Below are 6,000 nucleotides of genomic sequence, written 5' to 3' on the forward strand. Positions count from 1 at the left end.
CTTGCAGCAAGAGAATCCATCTAATCAAGCGTGGTTTTGCGTCCTTCTTAGTGAGCAAGTATCTAAGAGCTGCATGGTCAGAATAAACAATTACTTTAGAACCAACAAGATAAGAACGAAATTTTTCTAAAGCAAAAACCACAGCAAGGAACTCCTTCTCTGTTGTGGAGTAGTTGATTTGAGCATCATTCAAGGTCCGGCTAGCATAATGAATCACATGGGGGAGCTTGTTCTTCTTTTGACCTAAAACTGCACCAATAGCAAAGTCAGAGGCATCACACATTATTTCAAATGGTAAAGACCAATCTGGAGCTATGATAATAGGGGCTGAAGTTAGCTCCCTCTTCAAGGTAGTAAAGGCTTCCATGCAAGCTTCATTAAACTCAAAAACAGCATCCTTAGCAAGGAGATTACACAATGGCCTTGTAATGCTTGAGAAATTTTTGATGAACCTTCTATAGAATCCAGCATGACCTAGAAAGCTTCTAATTCCTTTCACAGAGGTAGGGGGTGGCAGATTTGAGATGAGATCGATCTTGGCTTTATCCACTTCAATTCCCTTGCTTGAAATCACATGGCCTAGCACAATGCCTTGTCTCACCATGAAGTGACACTTCTCCCAATTCAAAATCAGGTTTGTTTCCTGGCATCTTTTAAGCACTAGAGACAAGTGGTGAAGACAATTATCAAAAGAGGAACCAAAAACTGAAAAATCATCCATAAATACCTCAATGAATCGTTCCACCATATCTGAAAAGATTGACATCATGCATCTTTGGAAAGTTGCTGGGGCATTGCACAAACCGAATGGCATCCTTCTATAAGCAAACGTACCAAATGGGCATGTGAATGTGGTTTTCTCTTGGTCTTCCGGAGCAATGGGAATTTGATTATAACCTGAAAAACCATCAAGAAAACAATAGTAAGCATGGCCAGATAAACGTTCAAGCATTTGATCAATAAAAGGCAAGGGGAAATGATCTTTTCTAGTGGATGTGTTCAACTTCCTGTAATCAATGCAAACTCTCCAACCAGTGATAGTTCGTGTAGGAACTATCTCATTCTTCTCATTCTTCACAACGGTGATTCCGGACTTCTTCGGAACAACTTGTACAGGGCTCACCCACTTAGAATCTGAAATTGGGTAGATGATTCCTACATCGAGTAGCTTTAAAACTTCAGCTCTAACCACCTCTTTCATGTTGGGATTTAGCCTCCTTTGGGCATCACGGGATGGTTTGCTATCTTCTTCCATTAGAATCCGGTGCATGCACATGCTTGGACTAATTCCTTTGATGTCTGCTATGGTCCACCCAATGGCTGTTTTATGCTCTTTTAGAACCTTAATTAAGCTCTCTTCTTCATGTGAGGTGAGACCTGCAGCAATTATAACAGGGAGAGTTTCGTTAGCACCCAAATAAGTATATTTAAAATGATTGGGCAGTGGTTTAAGTTCTAGCTTTGGTGGGGAGATAATGGATGGCTCCAATTTCGTGGATGATGGTCCAAGAGGCTCGAGTGGTGGCCTAAAGGATGGTGGGTATGGTTGAAACACTTCTAAGGCAGCCACCACTTCTTGGAACTCCGGTTCACAAAGATCTTCCTCTTCTTGTGTTAAGACAGCTTCTAGAGCATCATTAGACTTTCTCTGCAAAATTTTGGAAGAAACCTCATGATCCACAACATCAATTGAAAAGCAAGAATCAAGAGAGATAGAAGGTTGAGATAGAGCATTAAGCATTTTAAATTCAACAGTTTCACCCAGAACAGTCATGGAAAGGGTGCTATCTTTCACTTTGATAACTGTGTCTGCAGTGGCCATGAATGGCCTGCCTAGGAGAATGCGATCAACATGATCTCCATTTGGATTGTCTTCCATGTCCATCACTACAAAATCAGCAGGGAGAATTAGTGTATTAACTTGAACTAAAATATCTTCTACAATACCTTTTGGATATTTTATAGAATGATCAGCTAGTTCAAGTCGTATTGAAGTCTTCTTCATCCCTTCTAAGCCAAGCTTTTGATACAATGAATATGGCATTAGGTTGACACTTGCTCCCAAGTCCAACATGGCTCTTCCAACCTTATTGCCTCCAATGTTAATGGGAATGTCAAAGCTGCCAGGATCAACTAGTTTTGGTGGAAGCTTCCTTTGCAACACAGCACTTACATTCTGGTCAAGCTTTACATCTTCATTTGGAGCGAAATTGAGCTTGTGAGTTTTCAAGTCCTTGATGAACTTTCCATATGCAGGAATCTGTTCAATAACATCAAGCAAAGGCAAATTGATATTAACTTTACTCAAAATATCATAAATCTCTTTAAAAGCCTTATCTTGCTTTGCTTTCTTAAGACGGCCTGGAAATGGAATCGGTGGAACATATGGAGCGGGTGGCACGTATCTATCTTCTTGAAGATGTGGTGGCACAAATTTGTCATCTCTCTTATGCAATTGGAATTGTTTGGATTCCTGAGAATCTGATTTGGCATTAGGAGCAGATTGAGAAGTTTTGAGATGTTCCCCTTCTGTAGCCGTGGTCTCCTCCTCTTCATCTTCTACAATCACAACATCATTTGAAAGATTAGAATCAACTTTACTATCAATGATCTTACCTGATCTGAGCACATGAATGGCCTTGGCTTCTTGGTTCTTTGGATTGATCTCGGTTTGGCTTGGCCATTTCCCAGGTGCTCTTTGAGTTATTTCAGCAGCTAATTGGCCTATTTGAACTTCCAATTTGGCAATGGTAGCTTGTGTAGTTTGCTGGAAATTGGATTGGTTGATTGCCATCTGCTTAACTATATCCTCCAATGATGATGTTTGTTGTGGCTTTTGGAATGAAGGGGGATTGGCTTGATTCTGAGTATTCCTCCATGAAAAGTTTGGATGATTCCTCCAACCTGGATTATAACTTTGAGAGTATGGATCATTTCTTGGACCTTGGTTGTAGGAATTTACCAACTTAGCTTGCTCTTGCACAAATTCTGGATATCCAGCCCCAAGTGGACAAGCTATGGTAGCATGGTCAGGAGTTTCGCAAATACTACACACTTCCTTCGGAGGGCTTCTTGAGTTTAATGCAAGAAGAGCATCTAGCTTTTGTTCCAGTTTTGAAATCTGCACACTAGAAGCATCATTAGAACCACTAATAACACGTTTACCTCTTGTATCCGTATGTTGGGTCTCCATTGCTATCTCCTCGAAGAGTTCGTATGTTTCTTCTGGAGTTTTGGTTTTAAAAGAACCACCTGCAAAATTGGTGACTATATTATGACTAGAAGGGGTTAGTCCTTTATAAAACATACGCATTTGAAGCTTCAATGGAATCCCATGATGAGGACATTGGTTGAGCAGCCCATTGAATCTCTCCCATGCTTCACAAAATGATTCATCATCTTGCTGTGCAAATAACAAGATCTTATCCCTAAGCATGTCGGTCTTTTGCGTGGAGAAGTATTTCTCCAAGAACTTCTTTTGAATGGCAGCCCATGTAGTGAGTGAACCAGGCTTCAAAGAATTCAACCAATATTTCGCCTTATCCTTCAAAGTGTATGGAAACACTCTCATTCGAAGTTGATCTTCTGTCACACCTGTCAAGGGAAAAGAACTCACAACATTAAAAATATCCTTTATATGAGTTAATGGATCTTCATTAGGTAAACCATAAAAGGAAGGCAGCATATTAAGATGAGAAGATTTAAGCTCATAATTTCGAGCTACAGTGGGCAGCAAAATGCTTGAAGGAGATGCTGGAATTGTTGGGATATCAAGTTCTCCCATGAACTCATTGGCAGCCATCTCTTCTTCTTCTTCTTGGTCTGAACTTGCTTCCGAATTTGAAGGTGAAGAACCAGGAAGTTCAGTGTGGAGAGCAATACTTGTAAATGTGGCAAGAGCTTGCTCTTTTGCAGTTGACAACTCTCTTTCTAGACGATTATGAACTTCAGAGATCACCCGGTTGGGTTGCAACGATGGTCCTGCGTTCAACGATCTGGAGCGTTGGAACGAAGACCTCACTTGTTCAAGGAACGGTCTTTTAGACATAAACTACCTGAAACAGAAAATTAGATTAATTAGAAACACTAAAAAGAATAGGGTAACCTTGGGCACATAACCAGGGAAGAACTTTCGTTCAGTCCCCGGCAACGGCGCCAAAATTTGTTGTTAATTATTATGTTAACTCGCAATTGTACGGGGCAATTAGTAATATAGCAAGACAAGTACGAGGTCGTACCCACGAAGACTGAGAAGTTCAAATTAGTTATGTACGTAGATTACCGAATTCAAGAAGTTAGGAAGTTAAGTCTAAAACAGAAATTAAAGTGAGAGTGATTATGATTGTGAAAGGAAGTGAGCAAACTGAAATTGCAAATGAAAGCAAATAAACAAGTGTAACAAAGAGTGGTTTTAAGAGTTGGAAAACAGATTTGGAGACTAGGGCATTCGAATCACCATAACAATTCAATTCTGGGTTATATGGAGTCAAGTAACAAGTCTAATTCAGATTCAAAGATTGATTCTAGCTAAAGTATGATTAGGCCATGGTGTTTGGTCCTAACCTTGTGTTCCTAATTCCCTAATTTGATCATTTGTTGTCTAACCTAAAATTAAGCATTAGAAACCCATTAAGCATAGAAGAACAATTTAAACAACCAAGCATGTATCTAATCCCTGTTGTCGAATGTCCATACATACTCTTCCTATTCATAGTTCAATTCGAATTAAAGCATGGTGTCTACTCTTAATTCAAACCAAGATAGTTAACAAACAAGTTCTAATGGTGATCAATCATTCAAACAAGCATGTTAACTTATAAGCATAATGAATAAGAACATGAATCATGAATCAAACTTGAAACTCCAAACTTATAAACCCAGAATATTCATGTTAGGTTACATCGAAGCCCTAGTTATGGATTTAGCTACTCATAATGGAAAAGAAACTAAAATAGAAATGGGAAAACATAATGAATGCCATAAGAGTAGAAAAACCCTTTTCTGAAGTTCTTGTAGTGTCCAATGCTTCTCCAAGAGCTTCTCCATGTCTAGAAGGATGTATGAAGGATATGGAGGTGATTTGAGATGAGCTTGAGTGAGTGGTGATGGCTGAGAAAGAGGAAATTCGTAGGGAAATGGAAGGGAGGTTTTCTGGAGCTGTTTTGGTGATTTTGGGGCAGTTTAGAGTATTGGGTTGATTGCTTGAGTGTTTGGGGTTGTGGGAATGTATGAGGATGATTTCTAGATGATGGAAGTGTGGAGGATGGCTGAAGTGAATTTTGTAGCTTGAAGACTCCTCTATTTATAGGGCTAAGAGGGAGGAACATCATGATGAAATCCAACACCACCATTCCTCATTTAATACAACCCATAACTCCCACTTCATCTTGTCTATGTTAGTGTGGTTGGAATCAATCCCATCCCATACTTCTTTTGCTGCACCTCAAGCTTTCTTCACATGGGATCAAAGGTGATCAATTGTGGCTGCCTTTTGCTGCCAACCCATGTGGTCTTCTTTTGGTTGTTGAACAAATACGAGTCTTCTGAACCAGACTTGGTGTAGGAAGGCCAGAGGTTTCAAAACTTATCCAATGGGGCTCAAATTTGGATATGTTATAGTAGACACCCATTGGAACAACTTCTATGAAGAAAGTATTCCCATCGGAGCAGTAGAAGTATGCGTTTTGGGCCTTACAATTTGGCTGCCGAACAGAGACTGGAATTGACTTCATTTCATTTATGCTTTACATGCATGCACATGCTTTCTCAATAATAACTCCAGCATGTACCAACTTGATCCTTTAGACTTTCATAGCTGGAATGCCTCCCCACTTCACTCATTATGTTGGATCCAAAGTCAGTTGCAGCATGGGTGAGGCACATGGAGGCACATGACAAAGCTGGCAGCTGCAAATCCTCCTGAGCAGGGTTGAGTGTTGGGCGGGCTGAGCACTCCACAAATGTCCAATTGGGCTGAAATTTGGATATGTTGTACTAGAC

The 6,000-nt window shown here is 40.1% G+C and overlaps 1 non-coding gene across 1 annotated transcript; it reads left to right on the plus strand.

Moving 5' to 3' along the window:
* Nucleotides 1-3,329: 3,329 nt before the first annotated feature.
* LOC148297689 (small nucleolar RNA R71) lies at nucleotides 3,330-3,436 on the plus strand. Its single transcript, XR_015833187.1, has one exon. It is a non-coding gene; the product is annotated as a small nucleolar RNA R71 (small nucleolar RNA).
* The last annotated feature ends 2,564 nt before the right edge of the window (nucleotides 3,437-6,000 follow it).

The sequence above is a fragment of the Prunus avium genome, chromosome 1 (assembly GCF_965620075.1).
Source record: "Prunus avium chromosome 1, drPruAviu1.hap1.1, whole genome shotgun sequence".
NCBI lineage: Eukaryota > Viridiplantae > Streptophyta > Magnoliopsida > Rosales > Rosaceae > Prunus > Prunus avium.